This window comes from Bos taurus, chromosome 2 (assembly GCF_002263795.3).
Source record: "Bos taurus isolate L1 Dominette 01449 registration number 42190680 breed Hereford chromosome 2, ARS-UCD2.0, whole genome shotgun sequence".
NCBI classification, from domain to species: domain Eukaryota; kingdom Metazoa; phylum Chordata; class Mammalia; order Artiodactyla; family Bovidae; genus Bos; species Bos taurus.
In genome coordinates, this window is record NC_037329.1 from 49,886,520 (window position 1) to 49,902,674 (window position 16,155).

Genomic DNA, 16,155 nt, shown 5'->3' on the forward strand with positions numbered 1-16,155 from the left:
TGTTCTTCCCACATCTAGCCTCTGGCAACCACTGTTCTTTCTGCCTCTGTAAATTTGACTGTTGTAGGTACCTCATGTAACTGGAATTATGAGATACTGGCACTTTTGTGTTAGACCTGTTTCATTTAGAATAATGTGTCAGGATTCATCCATGTTACAGAATGTGTCAGAATTTTATACCCTTTTAAGGCAGAATAATATTCCATTGTATTATAAACCATGCTTTATTTATTCATCTGTTGAACTTTTGAGTAGTTTCCAACTTTTGACTAGTGTGAATAATGATACACTAGTCAAAATATTTTGTACTATTTGTACATCTATTTGTGCTAGATGTAAAAATATTTGCTTGAGTTCTTTCAACTCTTTTGCATGTATACTGAGAACTGCTGGATTGCACAGTAATTCTGTGTTTAACATTTTAAAGAATCATTCTGTTGTTTTCCATAGTGTCTATATCATTTTACATTCCCACCAGCAGTGTAGAAGGGTTACACTTTCTCCACATCCTTGCCATGCTTATTTCCTACACTTTTCTTTTTAATGGCCATTCTTTTGAGAGTGAAATGGTTACTTGTTGTGATTTTGATATATATTTCCTAACAATTTGTCATACTGAACATAGGTTGAGCTTTTAAAAATATGGCATCATCATAATAGCCAGTATTGTCATTCATATACACATGGTATTTCTCCAAATATTTCAGTTCAGTTCACTTCAGTTGCTCAGTCGTGTCTGACTCTTTGCAAGTCCATGAATGCAGCACGCCAGGCCTCCCTGTCCATCACCAACTCCCAGAGTCTACCCAAACTCATGTCCATTAGTCGGTGATGCCATCCAGCCATCTCATCCTCTGTCGTCCCCTTCTCCTCCTGCCCTCAATCTTTCCCAGTATCAGGGTCTTTTCAAATGAGTCAGCTCTTCACATCAGGTGGCCAAAGTATTGGAGTTTCAGCTTCAGCATCAGTCCTTCCAATGAACACCCAGGACTGATCCCTTTAGAGTGAACTGGTTGGATCTCCTTGAAGTCCAAGGGACTCTCAAGAGTCTTCTCCAACATCACAGTTCAAAAGCACCAATTCTTTGGCACTCAGCTTTCTTTATAGTCCAACTCTCATATCCATACCTGACTACTGGAAAACCACAGCTTTGACTAGATGGACCTTTGTTGGCAAAGTCATGTCTCTGCTTTTTAATATGCTGTCTATGTTGATCATAACTTTTCTTCCAAGGAGCAAGTGTCTTCTTATTTCATGGCTGCAGTCACCATCTGCAGTGATTTTGGAACCCAGAAAAATAAACTGTGACACTGTTTCCACTGTTTTCCAATATATTTGCCATGAAGTGATGGGACCAGATGCCATGATCTTCGTTTTCTGAATGTTGAGCTTTAAGCCAACTTTTTAACTCTCCTCTTTCACTTTTATCAAGAGGCTCTTTAGTTCTTCACTTTCTGCCATAAGGGTGGTGTCGTCTGCATATCTGAGGTTATTGATATTTCTCCGGGCAATCTTGATTCCAGCTTGTGCTTCTTCCAGCCCAGCGTTTCTCATGATATACTCTGCATATAAGTTAAATAAGCAGGGTGACAATATACAGCCTTGACATACTCCTTTTCCTATTTGGAACCAGTCTGTTGTTCCATGTCCAGTTCTAACTGTTGCTTCCTGACCTGCATGCAGGTTTCTCAAGAGGCAGGTCAGGTGGTCTTGTATTCCCATCTCTTTCAGAATTTTCCACAGTTTATTGTGATCCACATAGTCAAAGGCTTTGGCATAGTCAATAAAGCAGAAATAGATGTTTTTCTGAAACTCTCTTGCTTTTTCAATGATACCTCTCAGTTGCATTTTGGAATTTTCTCTGTATGGCTTTTGTATATTTTGTTAAATCCATCTTTAAGTTAAACCTGGGTTTATGTGCTATCGTAGAAATTTTCTAATTTATTTAATTTGCCATTTGTTCACTGCTAGGACATAGGGATATAGTTGACATTTGCATACTGAACTTACATGAAAGTGAAAGTGAAGTAACTCAGTTGTATCTGACTCTGCAACCCCATGGTCTGTAGCCTACCAGACTCCTCCCTCCATGGGATTCTCCAGGCATTCTCCAAGAATACTGGAGTGGGTTGCCTTTTCCTTTTCCAGGGGATCTTCCCAACCCAGGGATCTAACCCAGGTCTCCCGCATTGCAGGGAGACGCTTTAAGCTCTGAGCCACCAGAGAAGCCCTTATATGAAATGACTTATATGAAATGCCCTTATATGAAAAGCCCTTATATGAAATGAAATGACTTTCTAAACAGACTAATGTCTTTTTGTAGATTCTGTACTACATTCTATAGCAATTATTGTCATCTATAAATAAAGTTTTACTCTTTCTTTTCATTTTTAGTCTTTTTATTTTTCTTGTCCTATTGCACATGCTAGGAATTTCAAGTCAATTGTGAATGGAAGTGGTAGAAGTAAAAACATCTTTGCCTTATTCTTGTTCTTATGAAGAAAGTACTAATTAATTCATTCACTCTTCATTTTATTAAGTTTTCAGAGATACCTTTCATCAGTTTGAAGATATTTCTTTCCACATCTTGTTTGCTGAGGAATTTTTATTTATTAACAAATTGTTTATTTAGTCAAATCCTTGCTTTTGCATCTATTGTTCTACACTTTTGTTCTAATAAATTATAGTGATAATTTTTGGATTCCTGGAATAAAACCTGATTTCTCATTGTTATATATTATACTTTTAAATATATATTTCTGGATTTTATTATGATAATTGTGTTAAAATATTTGCATCCATATTCATCAGGAATATTGATCTATAATTTCCTTTATTTGTGAGTTATTTCCCTGATTTAGAATAGTTGTATTGATAGTCTCATAAAATCAATTTTGAAGTGTTCTCACTTCTGTCTTCAGGAAGAATTTGTGTAGTATGACTATTATCATTACCTTTTATCTTTGTAGAATTCAACCCACTCCAGTACTCTTGCCTGGAAAATCCCATGGACAGAGAAGCCTGGTAGGCTCCAGTCCATGGGGTCACGAAGAGTTGGACACGACTGAGCGACTTAACTTTCTTTCTTTGTAGAATTCACCAGCATAGTTATCTAAGCCAGGTAGTTTCTTTGTAATAAGATTTAGAACTAGAAATTCAATTTCATTATTGATTTTGTTGTTGTTGTTCATTCACCAAGTTGTGTCCAACTCTTCATGACCCCATGGACTGCAGCATGCCAAGCTTCCCTGTCTCTCACCATCTCCTGGAATTTGCCCAAGTTCATGTCCATGGAATTGGTGATGCCATCCAACCCTCTCATCCTGTCATCCTCTTCTCCTTCTGACTTCAATCTTTATTGATATAGGGCTATTCAAATTTTGTTTCTTCTTTAACGAGGTTTGAGCATTTGTGTCTTTCAAGAATTTTCCATTTCATATAAGTTGTCAAATTTATTGTATAAAATTTTATGCTAGTTTCTTAATATCTTTTGAAATTCTGCAGAATCTGAAATTATGTCAGATCTTTCATTCCTGATGTTTTGTTGTCTTTCTGTCTTTTTAATTTATCCACCTGGATAGAGGTTTATCAATTTCACTGATTTCCTAAAATATTCAGACTTCTGTTTCATTGGTTTAGTTGGTTTCTGTTTTCAGTTGTGTTAATTTCTATGCTTACCCTTATTATTTTCTTCCCTCTTCTTATTTGCTTTTGATATGCTCTTCCCCCACTAATTTCTGAAAATAGAAGCTCAGATCAATGTTTAAGACAATTTTCTTTTCTATAAAAGAGTTGTATTATAAGCTGAAATGTGTTCCTCCTTCCATCCCTACAAAATTAATATTTTTTAGGAATATCACAAAAATCTGGAATCAAGCTGGAATCAAGATTTCCAGGAGAAATATCAATAACCTCAGATATGCAGATGACACCACTCTTATGGCAGAAAGTGAAGAGGACCTAAAAGACTCTTGATGAAAATAAAAGAGGAAAGTGAAAAAGGTGGCTTAAAGCTCAACATTCAGAAAACAAAGATCATGGCATCTGGTCCCATCACTTCATGGCAAATAGATGGGGAAACAGTGGAAACAGTGTCAGACTTTATTTTCTTGGGCTCCAAAATCACTGCAGATGATGAATGCAGCCATGAAATTAAAAGACGCTTACTCCTTGGAAGAAAAGTTATGACCAACCTAGATAGCATATTCAAAAGCAGAGACATTACTTTGCCAACAAAGGTTCATCTAGTCAAGGCTATGGTTTTTCCAGTGGTCATGTATGGATGTGAGAGTTGGACTGTGAAGAAAGCTGAGCACCGAAGAACTGATGCTTTTGAACTGTGGTGTTGGAGAAGACTCTTGAGAGTCCCTTGGACTGCAAGGAGATCCAACCCATCCATTCTGAAGGAGATCAGCCCTGGGTGTTCTTTGGAAGGAATGATGCTAAAGCTGAAACTCCAGTACTTTGGCCACCTCATGCGAAGAGTTGACTCATTGGAAAAGACTGATGCTGGGAGGGATTGGGGGCAGGAGGAGAAGGGGACAACAGAGGATGAGATGGCTGGATGGCATCACCGACTCGATGGACGTGAGTTTGAGTGAACTCCGGGAGTTGGTGATGGACAGGGAGGCCTGGCATGCTGTAATTCATGGGGTCCAAAGAGTCGGACACAACTGAGCAACTGAACTGAACTGAAGATAAAATGGTATCATTAGGTGGGCTCTAATCCAGGTGTTCAGTGATAAAAAATTTGCCTGCAATGCAGGAGATTGTGAGTTTAGTTCCTGGGCTGGGAAGATACCCTGTAGAAGGAAATGATAACCCACTGCAGTATTCTTGCATGGGAAATCCCATGGACAGAGAAGCCTGGCATGCTACAGTCTATGGTGTCACAAAAAAAAGTTGGACATGACTTGGCAACTAAACCAAAACAACAGCAATCCAATATGACTGATATTTTTATAAAAAGAGGAAATTTAGACACAGACATTGTGATACTATGATTTATACTAAGAATGTATAAGTGATTTCCATCCTGTCCTGGCACAGAGCTCTTAATACCCTTGGGATTGCCTAGGATGTGAGCAATAAAGTTGCCTTTTGTTGTTAACACGATGACTTTTGGAAACTTTTAAGGTCAGGGTCTGGTTGCTAGGGGAGCCAACAGTCTCATTTGAGTGTTAGCACTATCAGTCCAACACCTTTGAGTTCCAGGGAAGGGAAACCGGCTGGAGATTGAGTTCAATTACCAATGATCAATGATATAATCAATCATGCCTATATAATGAAGCCTCCATAAACCCCCCAAAAGACGGGGTTCAGAGAACTTACAGGCTGGTGAGTTCATGGAGATTCTGAAAGAGTGACATACTCACAAGGAGCATAGACGCTCCTCACCCTTTCCTTGTACTTTGTCCTATGTATCTTTTCCATCTGAGTGTTTGCAAGATATATTCATTTATACATGTGTGAGTGCTAAGTCCTGTCAGTCATGTCTGACACTTTGTGACCCTGTGGACTGTAGCCCACCAGGCTCCTCTGTCCATGTGATTCTCCAGGCAAGAATACTGGAGTGAGATGCCATAAACTCCTCCAGGGGATCTTCCCTACCCAGGAATTGAACCCACAGCTGCTGTGGCTCATGAATTGCAAGTGGATTCTTTGCCACCGGGGAAGCCCATATTCATTTAAAACAAACCAGTAAGCTAGTAACTAAAATGCTTCTCTGAGCTCTGTGAGCAGATCTAGCAAATTAGATCTAGCAAATTAGCAAATTCCCTAAGGAGAGGGATTGGAGAAGGCAATGGCACCCCACTCCAGTACTCTTGCCTGGAAAACCCCATGGACAGAAGAGCCTGGTAGGCTGCAATCCATGGGGTCGCTAAGAGTCAGACATGACTGAGCGACTTCACTTTCACGTTTCACCTTCACGCATTGGAGAAGGAAATGGCAACCCACTCCAGTGTTCTTGCCTGGAGAATCCCAGGGACGAGGGAGCCTGGTGGGCTGCCATCTATGGGGTCACACAGAGTTGGACACGACTGAAGTGACTTAGCAGCAGCAGCAGCAAGAAGAGGGATGATGGAAATTCCAATCTGTAGCCAGTCTTTCAGAAGCACAGGGATTTAGTGTCTGGGGTGGCCAGGGAGAGTCTTATAAGATTGAGCCTTTAACTTGTGGTATCTGACATTATCTCTCCAGGTAGTGATGTAATTGTGTTGAATTGTAGGACATGTAATTGGTGCCAGAATGGAGGACATGCACAGAAGGAAGAGTATGTGAATATAAAAATAGCCATCTATAAGCCAAGGAGATAGAGCCCTTGAAACAACCCTGTCAACTCATTGATCTCAGACTTCTAGACCCCAAGACTGTGAGAAAATGAATATCTATTGTTTAAGCCACCCAGTCTTTGGTACTTAAGACAGACCTAGCAAACTAATTGTTTGATATTTTTTAAACTATTTATATTTAATTTCTTTTTAATTTCCTCTTTGACCCATGATTTTTTTATTTGTTTAGATGTGTGTTATATAATTGCCATATATTTGTGGTTGTCATGAAATCTTTATTTAATTGATAGTAAGTTGGGTTTTTTGTTTGTTTCTGGTGTGTTTGAAGGAGCATGCACTATATGCTTTGCTTTATGGCCCAGAATATGGTTTATTTTGTCAATATTTTATGTTTACTTGTTAGTGATGTGTATTCTGCTGTATGAGTCTAGTGTTCTGCAATGCCAATTAGGTCAAATTGGTTGATATGTTGTACAAGATTGCTCTATTACTGCTTTTTTTTTTTTTTTTGACAATATGTTCTACCAATTACTGGAAAAGAAGTGCTAAAATCTTAAACCATAATGGTTAATGTATTTTCTTTTTTTTCCCTTTTGTTAGTTCTGTCCATTTTTGCTTTATGACTCTGATTCTACCTTATTACTCTGATACTAGGTACATGAACATGGAGAATGGTTATGCCATTTTGGTGAATTTACCCATTTTTCATTACACTAGGTCTTTTATTTTTGTTAATTTTTTTTTACTTAAAGCTTACTTTTCTAATATTGTTGTTGTTGTTCAGTTGCTCAGTCATGTCTGACTTTGCTTTCCCATGGACTGCAGTATTCCAGGCTTCCCTGTCCTTCACTATCTCCCAGAGTTTGTTCAAACTCATGTCCATTGAGTCCATGATGAATTCAACCATCTTAGTTTCTGTTTCTAATATTATTATGGAGTTTTCACCTTTCTTTTGATTAAGAATTTGTGTGGTATGTCATTTTCAACATATTTTTTTTTAACATTGTTTTATATTTAAAGCAAGTCTTTGTGTACATTTTGTATAAACTTTGCTTATAGCCTAGTCTCACTTTTTTATACAATCTAAACATTTCTGTTCACTATTTGGAATATTTAAATCATCTGCATTTAATGCAAATGTTGCATTTAAATAACCATTTGCCATTTAATTTATATATATACAATATGTTTTTCTTCTTTTTCCTGCCGATGTTTGGATTATTTGAATGGTTTGTGATTACATTTTATCTGCACTATTGGAATATTATCTATGACTCTTATAATTTTAGTAGTTGCCTTAGATTTAATGAGAAATTATTAACTTTTAGTTCATTTTAACTATTATCATTGAATAAGGAAATGGCAATCTATTCCAGTATATTGCCTGGAAATTTCATGGACCGAAGAGCCTGATGGCTGCAGTCTACAGGGACACAAAAGAGTCAGACATGACTTAATGACAACAATAACTCTTATTATACCAATCCACACAGAATGTAAGCACTTTTAACATACACTTCATTTTTATTTCTCTTATCCCTTGTGCTTTTTTGTCATACAGTTTACCTCTAGATGTTATGAAGCTCAAAATACCTTGCTATTTTTTAAATAGTTTACTATCTTTCACAGATATTAAAATGAGAGAACAAAATTGTACATGTTACAACTTATTTACCACGTGTGGCCCTCATTATTGCTTTATGTAGATCTAATGTCCATCTGGTATCGGTTTCCTTTTGCCTGAAGAATTTCCTTTAACATGTCTTGTAGTTTAGTTAGCTGATGGTGAGTTCTCTCAACTTTTATCTTCTGAAAAGATTTCTTTCACTCTTGATATTTTGCTAAGTATAAAATTCGAGGTTTATATTCATTCATGCCACTCTCCCTCCAATTGAAAGGTTGTTGCTGAACCAACAAAGACCCTGGGATTCTTGGCCTCTGGAGGAGAAAAATTCAATCCGGGGCTCAGAGCTTTTGTGTAATAAAGTTTTATTAAAGTATAAAAGAGATAAGCTTCTGACATCAGAAGCAGGCAGAAAGAGTGCCCTATTAGCTAGTGTTAGCAAGGGAGTTATATACTTTTAATTAGATATTACAGTGAATCAAAAGAACATCTGGAGGTTGTAAAGATCTTACTAGACTCACTCCCATAATTTACATTTTAAGATAACAGGATTAACCACAAGGTTTTAAGGAAGGAGAAACTGTCCTCAAGCAGATTACATTGTTGTTATATAATCACTAGTACAGAGTTTAAACTGAGTTGTATGCTATGTAATCATCAGTTCCAGGCTTAAATATAAAAACATTTTATGTGACTGAGACTAAGGAATGTTCAGTTCAGTTCAGTTCAGTTCAGTCCCTCAGTCCTGTCTGACTCTTTGTGACCCCATGATTCGCAGCATGCCAGGCCTCCCTGTCCATCACCAACTCCCAGTGTTCACCCAGACTCAATGTCCATCAAGTCGGTGATGCCATCCAGCCATCTCATCCTCTGTCGTCCCCTTCTCCTCCTGCCCCCAATCCCTCCCAGCATCAGAGTCTTTTCCAATGAGTCAACTCTTCCTATGAGGTGGCCAAAGTACTGGAGTTTCAGCTTTAGCATCATTCCTTCCAAAGAAATCCCAGGCTGATCTCCTTTAGAATGGACGGGTTGGATCTCCTTGCAGTCCAAGGGACACGCAAGAGTCTTCTCCAACACCACAGTTCAAAAGCATCAATTCTTTGGTGCTCAGCATTCTTCACAGTCCAACTCTCACATCCATACATGACCACTGGAAAAACCATAGCCTTGACTAGCCGGACCTTTGTTGGCAAAGTAATGTCTGCTTTTGAATATGTTATCTAGGTTGGTCATAACTTTTCTTCCAAAGAGTAAGCGTCTTTTAATTTCATGGCTGCAATCACCATCTGCAGTGATTTTGGAGCCCAAGAAAATAAAGTTTGACACTGTTTCCACTGTTTCCCCATCTATTTGCCATGAAGTGATGGGACCAGATGCCATGATCTTCGTTTTCTGAATGTTGAGTTTTAAGGCAACTTTTTCACTCTCCACTTTCACTTTCATCAAGAGGCTTTTTAGTTTCTCTTCACTTTTTGCCATAAGGGTGGTGTCATCTGCATATCTGAGGTTATTGATATTTCTCCCAGCAATCTTGATTCCAGCTTGTGCTTCATCCAGAACAGCATTTCTCATGATGTTCTCTGCATATAAGTAAAATAAGCAGGGTAACAATATACAGCCTTGATGTACTCCTTTTCCTATTTGGAACCAGTCTGTTGTTCCATGTCCAGTTCTAACTGTTGCTTCCTGACCTGCGTACAGGTTCTCAAGAGGCAGGTCAGGTGGTCTTGTATTCCCATCTCTTTCAGAATTTTCCACAGTTTATTGTGATCCACATAGTCAAAGGCTTTGGCATAGTTAATAAAGCAGAAATAGATGTTTTTCTGGAACTCTTGCTTTTTTGATGATCCAGCGGATATTGGCAATTTGATCTCTGGTTCCTCTGCCTTTTCTAAAACCAGCTTGAACATCTGGAAGTTCACAGTTCACGTATTGCTGAAGCCTGGCTTGGATAATTTTGAGCATTACTTTACTAGCGTGTGAGATGAGTGCAATTGTGAGGTAGTTTGAGCGTTCTTTGGCATTGTCTTTCTTTGGGATTGGGATGAAAACTGACCTTTTCTAGTCCTGCGGCCACTGCTGAGTTTTCCAAATTTGCTGGCATATTGAGTGCAACACTTTCACAGGATCATCTTTCAGGAAATAGCTCAACTGGAATTTCTTTCCTAGCTTTGTTTGTAGTGATGCTTTCTAAGGCCCACTTGACTTCACATTCCAGGATGTCTGGCTCTAGGTGAGTGATCACACCATCATGATTATCTTGGTCGTGAAGCTCTTTTTTGTACAGTTCTGTGTATTCTTGCCACGTCTTCTTAATATCTTCTGCTTCTGTTAGGTCCATACCATTTCTGTCCTTTATCGAGCCCATCTTTGCATGAAATGTTCCCTTGGTCTCTCTAATTTTCTTGAAGGGATATCTAATCTTTTCCATTCTGTTGTTTTCCTCTATTTCTTTGTTCGCTGAGGAAGGCTTTCTTATCTCTTCTTGCTATTCTTTGGAACTCTGCATTCAGATGCTTATATCTTTCTTTTTCTCCTTTGCTTTTTGCTTCTCTTCTTTTCACAGCTATTTGTAAGGCCTCCCCAGACAGCCATTTTGCTTTTTTGCATTTCTTTTCCATGGGGATGGCCTTAATATAGAGCAGGGGGTGGTGGTGGGGGTGGTGGTGGAATTTGTCCTTTCCTCCTCCTTGAAACTTCCAGACCTCTCTCTCCTTGGGGACCCCAGGACTTCTTATCAACCTGCCTAGGAATTGACCCTCTCACAGTGCTTAAATATGTTCCTCCATTACCTTTAGGCAGACATAGTTTCAGAAAACAAGACTGCTGTTGTTTTATCTTTGTTCTGTGTGCATACTCTGTCATTTTTTCCTCTGAATACTTTTAAGATTTACTCCTTTCATTGGTATGTAGGAATTTGATTTTCTTATGCCTTTAGGTATTTATTCTATATGAATTTTGATGATATTTTTGCATATGTAGATTTATAGTTTTTGTCAGATTTGGAAACATTCTTAATGATTTCTCTAAATATCTGGTTTCCCATCCTTCCTCCTGAAATCATGTTTACTCATGTATTAGATGATTTTTTTTTTGGTTTTTATGGTTCTCAGAATTATGCTTCCCTGCCATTCATATATCTTTATCTCTGGAGTCTGTGAATATGTCCCTTACAAAAAGGATTTTACAGATGCGACAATGTTAAGGACATTAAGATGGAAATATTTTCCTGGATTATCTGGGTGGGTCCAGTATCACATAGGCCCTTAAAAGCAAAGAGCCTTCTCTAATTGTGATAACAGAAAGAGCGATGGCCATTAGAGGGTCAAAGGGATATGAGGATTCAATTTACTGTTGTTGACTTAAAAATGGAAAAAAAGCTGTGAGCCAAGAAATGTGGGTAGCCTCTAGAAACTGTAAAGACAAGGAAACAGATTCTACTCTAAATTTTTGGAAGGAATGTAATCCTGCCTATACCTTGATTGTAGCCCAGTAAGTCCTATGTTGGACTTCTAACCCACAGAGTTGTACCATAACAAATTCTTGTTGGTTAAGCCACTTAGTTTGTGGTAATTTTGTATGGAAACAATAGAAAACCAGTAGAGTCCAACAGGTTACTAATATGCTATTTATTATTTTTCAGTGTTTGTTTTCCTCTGTGCTTTATTTTGAATAATTTCTATTAGGGTGTCTTCAAATTCAAATAACTCTTCATACCTTCTGCAGAATCTAATTATCTGTTAATCCCATCCAATGTATTTTCCATTTAATATATTTATTTTCATCTCAAGAAGTTTCAGTTTAGTTTTTGTATTTTTATTCACTCACCTCATTATATCCATGTTGTCCTTTACATTACCTTTATGATGGTTAAAATTTTATCTTCTAATTCTATTCTTTCCACAAATTCCAAGTATATTTCTATTAATTGGATTATTTTCTTAACTTCATATGCCTAGAAATATATTTTGGATGCCAGACTCTCTGAAATTTCATTTGTCCAGTGCTAAAACTTGTATCATTTCTTTAAGAATGTTAGACTTTGTTCTGGCATGCAGTTAACTTACTAACAGATCAATTTTATCCTTTTGAGGCTCCTTTTTTAAAGATTTATTATAGAAAAGACAGTGAAACATTTATTCTGGGACTGCTGCTGCTGAGTCACTTCAGTCGTCTCTGACTCTGTGCGACCCCATAGACAGCAGCCCACCAGGTTCCCTCGTCCCTGGGATTCTCAGGCAAGAACACTGGAGTGGGTTGCCATTTCCTTCTCCAATGCGTGAAAGTGAAGTTGCTCAGTCGTGTCCGACTCTTAGCGACCCCATGGACTGCAGCCTACCAGGCTCCTCCGTCCATGAGATTTTCCAGGCAAGAGTACTGGAGTGGGGTGCCATTGCCTTCTCCAATTCTGGGACTAATTTAGCCAATAGTGGAAAATTCTTCTGAAGACTCTAACCAGTGTTTGAATTTTTCAGTGAGGTTTTAACAATCCTGTCTAGTGATAACTTGAATTATTTCTAGTTTGATTTGGGGAGATTTGTTTGCTTTTTGGTGCTAAGAATCTTTAGGTCAACCTGAATCTTGTGAGCTTTTATGCCATACATGTTCACATTAATTCAGAGCCAAAGATACACAAGATCTTACATATTATATTGTATTATTCTGCTATTTCTCTTTGCTCAATATTATATTTTGAGATTCATACATGTTGTGGCATATCATTATATTTCTTTTTTCTTTCTCTATAATATTATAGTATACGAATATACCAACAATTATTTATTATCCTGTCAGTGGTTCACCCCTCATATTTTGCTATTACAGAAATGTCTTTAAGTTTTGCAAATTGTTTTCTGAAGTAGTAGTCCCAATTTATACTTCCACTTAGAGTGTATAAAATTTGACTGGGATCATTTAAAATTTTGACAGTGTGATAATTTGAAACAGTTTATTATTGACGTTTTAATTTGCCTAACTCTGATTACTAATGGAATTAAGCATCTTTTCATATATTTATTGATTTTTTGGTTTCTATGAAATGTAATTTTATATTTTTGCCAAGTTTTCTAGTGAGTAGAATCTCTTTTTAATATGGAAAATTAACCTGAATACTAACCATTATTGTTTGGTAGTCCAAATATCTTCTCATTTTTTTTAATATATATAAAATTTGATAAACAGATGTGTAATTTTCAGTTCAGTTCAGTTGCTCAGTCATGTCCAACTCTTTACTACCCCATGGACTGCAGCATGCCAGGTTTCCCTGTCCATGAAAACTCCTGGATCTTATCAAACTCATGTCCATCAAGTCAGTGAAGCCATCCAACCATCTCATCCTGTGTCCCCTTCTCCTCTCGCCTTTAGTCTCTCCTAGTATCAGGGTCTTTTCCAATGAATCCTTCGCATCAGGTGGCAAAAGTATTGGAGTCTTAGCTTCAGCATCAGTTCTTCCAATGAATATTCAGGACTGATCTCCTTTAGGATGGACGGGTTGGATCTCCTGCAGTCCAAGGGACTCTTAAGAGTCTTCTCCAACACCACGGTTCAAAAGCATCAATTCTTCATTGCTCAGCTTTCTTTATAGTCCAATTCTCACATTTATTAAAGTACAATTTGTACAAATTTAGTTCTATAGTTTTGGGGTTCTTTGATCTTCCTTGAGAAATGATTCCTTAGCTCAGGACATAAATACATTATTTATCTAAATATTTGAAATAGTACTTTTACATTTTAAGTTGGTTCATCTGAACTAGCATCTTTTAAGGTAGGAGTTCATTTGTGTTTTTCCATTTTTGCATCAGTTCCAACTTTGGTCTCCAATTGCAACCTTATTACATATGTGTGCATATGAACACATGTGTGCATATGAACACATGTGTGCACATATATACAAATATTGATGTATACATTTATAGTGCACAAGTTTATAATGTAGCTCTTTTGTACAATTCTCTAAACCCATATTAATGTTGAACATTCTTAATTAATATATTTTTATAGAATTCTTGAAATCTGCTAAGTGGAGCTTCCCTTTTCAAGAGTGTCTTGGGTACTCTTGTGGTTTTCTCTTATATATTAAATTTAGAAAAACATCTATAAAGCTAAAAAAAAAAAAACTCCTGAATTTTCTCTGAAATTGTACATGTTCTATAGGTTAAAATAGGGAAAATTGATATTTTTTTATAATGAGCATTCCTATCCAATGCGTTCTATTTCTTAATATGTTTCATTATTATTGCTATTTACATTAAATATATATATTTCATGAAATTTGGACAAAGTATATTATAGGTTTAGTAACTGTAATGGTTGAAATTAGGTTCAGCTGCATGTAACAGAAAATCCAAAGATAATATTTCTAAACAGGATATAATTGTATTTCTTTCACATGTAAAGTCTGGAGACAAATTTTTTAGAACTCAGTTCTCATTAACACAAAACTTTACCCTCATTGTCCAAAATGACTGCTAGAACTCTAGCCTTTAGGTCTATATTCCAGGCAGTAGGAAGGAGACCAAATTGAAAAAAGAGAATTTTTTTTCACTGTTAAGATCAGTGCTTAGAAGTTGCACAAACACTTCTGATTATATCTCATTAAATGAAACTTGGTCAGGGGTGACTAGGAACTATAATCTCGGTCCAAAAAGCAGCATGACCAACTAAGAATTTTGCCTTCCACTGATACTATAGACTGAATGTTTGTGACACCTCAAAATTCCTCTGTTGAAATCCCAATCATCAAGCTGTTGGTATTAGGAGATGGGGCTTAGAGATGATTAGGTCAGGGGGGTGAAGCTCCTAGGAGAAACCTTTAGATGATGCCCCAGAGAGCTCCCTTGCTCCTTCCACCATGTGAGGTCACAGCAAGTAGTCAGCTACCTATGGACCAGTATCAGGCCCTCAGCTGTCGGTGCCTTGATCTTGGACTTTCCAGCCTCCAGAACTCTGAGTAATGAATTTCTGTTGTTCCTAAGCCACTCAGTCTATAGTATTTTGTTGTAGCAGCCCAAAGGGAGGAAATAAGTTACTATAAAGGAAGAGATAGTAATATAAACCCAGCATCACCTGTTCCTTGAGTTTTATTTTAATTAAACCACCTAAGTGTTAGAGAATTATTATACATACCCTAGGAACAGCACTCAGCCAATGACTGATGGAAATAAGTCTATAAATGCTAGGTTCCTTTGCCACATTGATGTGTGACTCTATGGTGCATATTATACAGACCCCCAGATTTCCTCAGCAGAAGTAAACAACTTGCTTGATCATTCCAACTTTAATGACTGCCTTCTCTTCCGTATGCCACCTTTACTGTCTCCTACCAGTGATTCCTGGGATCAAATCCAAAATGGACTTCTCTCTCTGAGATGGACACATATGTCTATATGTCTATAAGCATATATATATATATATATATAATTTTTACAAAGTACATTAAAGGTCTTCAACTTATAAACAGTAACTGTAATGGTTCTATATGTCTGTTTGCAAATATACATAATGTACATGCTTTTTCTACTGGAAAAGTAATCTTTAAAGCTTAATTTTCAAGAAGAGAAAAACAACTTTAAGAATCATTACTTTTATAAGTGTTCTACATCCTGAATAGGTTAAAGAAATTGTTTTCAGTTCAAAAATTTTTAGATAAATTCATTATCACTTTCACATAGATCAAGTATAGGCACACCTCAGTTGATTTCTAGTGGATAATTAATTTTTAGCTTAAAACAAAAGAACATTAACATTCAGAGGATTTTAGTAATCATGACCAGAGAGATGCTGATGATTTAGAGCAGAGAGAGTTCTGTTCATTAATGTACTCATAGCAGAAAACAGCCATCTTTTCACATGAGCCTGTTTTGTAGGTCCCTGGCTTCTCCTGTGGCTTTGTTAAACACAGGAATCTTAAATGGGCTTATTGACTTTTCCAATCCATATTAGCATAACTCTCTTGTGTAAATAGCTGGTAGTAGGGAGTTTGCAGCATTCCATTGTTAGCAACACTTACTGAAATCAGTAATAGAACAGTGGGAGTAAAATCACAGAGGGGTAGAAAAGCTAGCACACTAAAATATTAAAGTCTAACTGTGAAAAGCTTACTATGGTACTTTTTTCCATATCAAAATGCATTTTAAACACTTTTTGAATATTATTATAATTAGCCATAGTAGCTTTGTAAGCAGTTCCTTTTGTAAGCAAAAAACCTACCATGACTTAGGGGTTACTAGTTTTTGACAT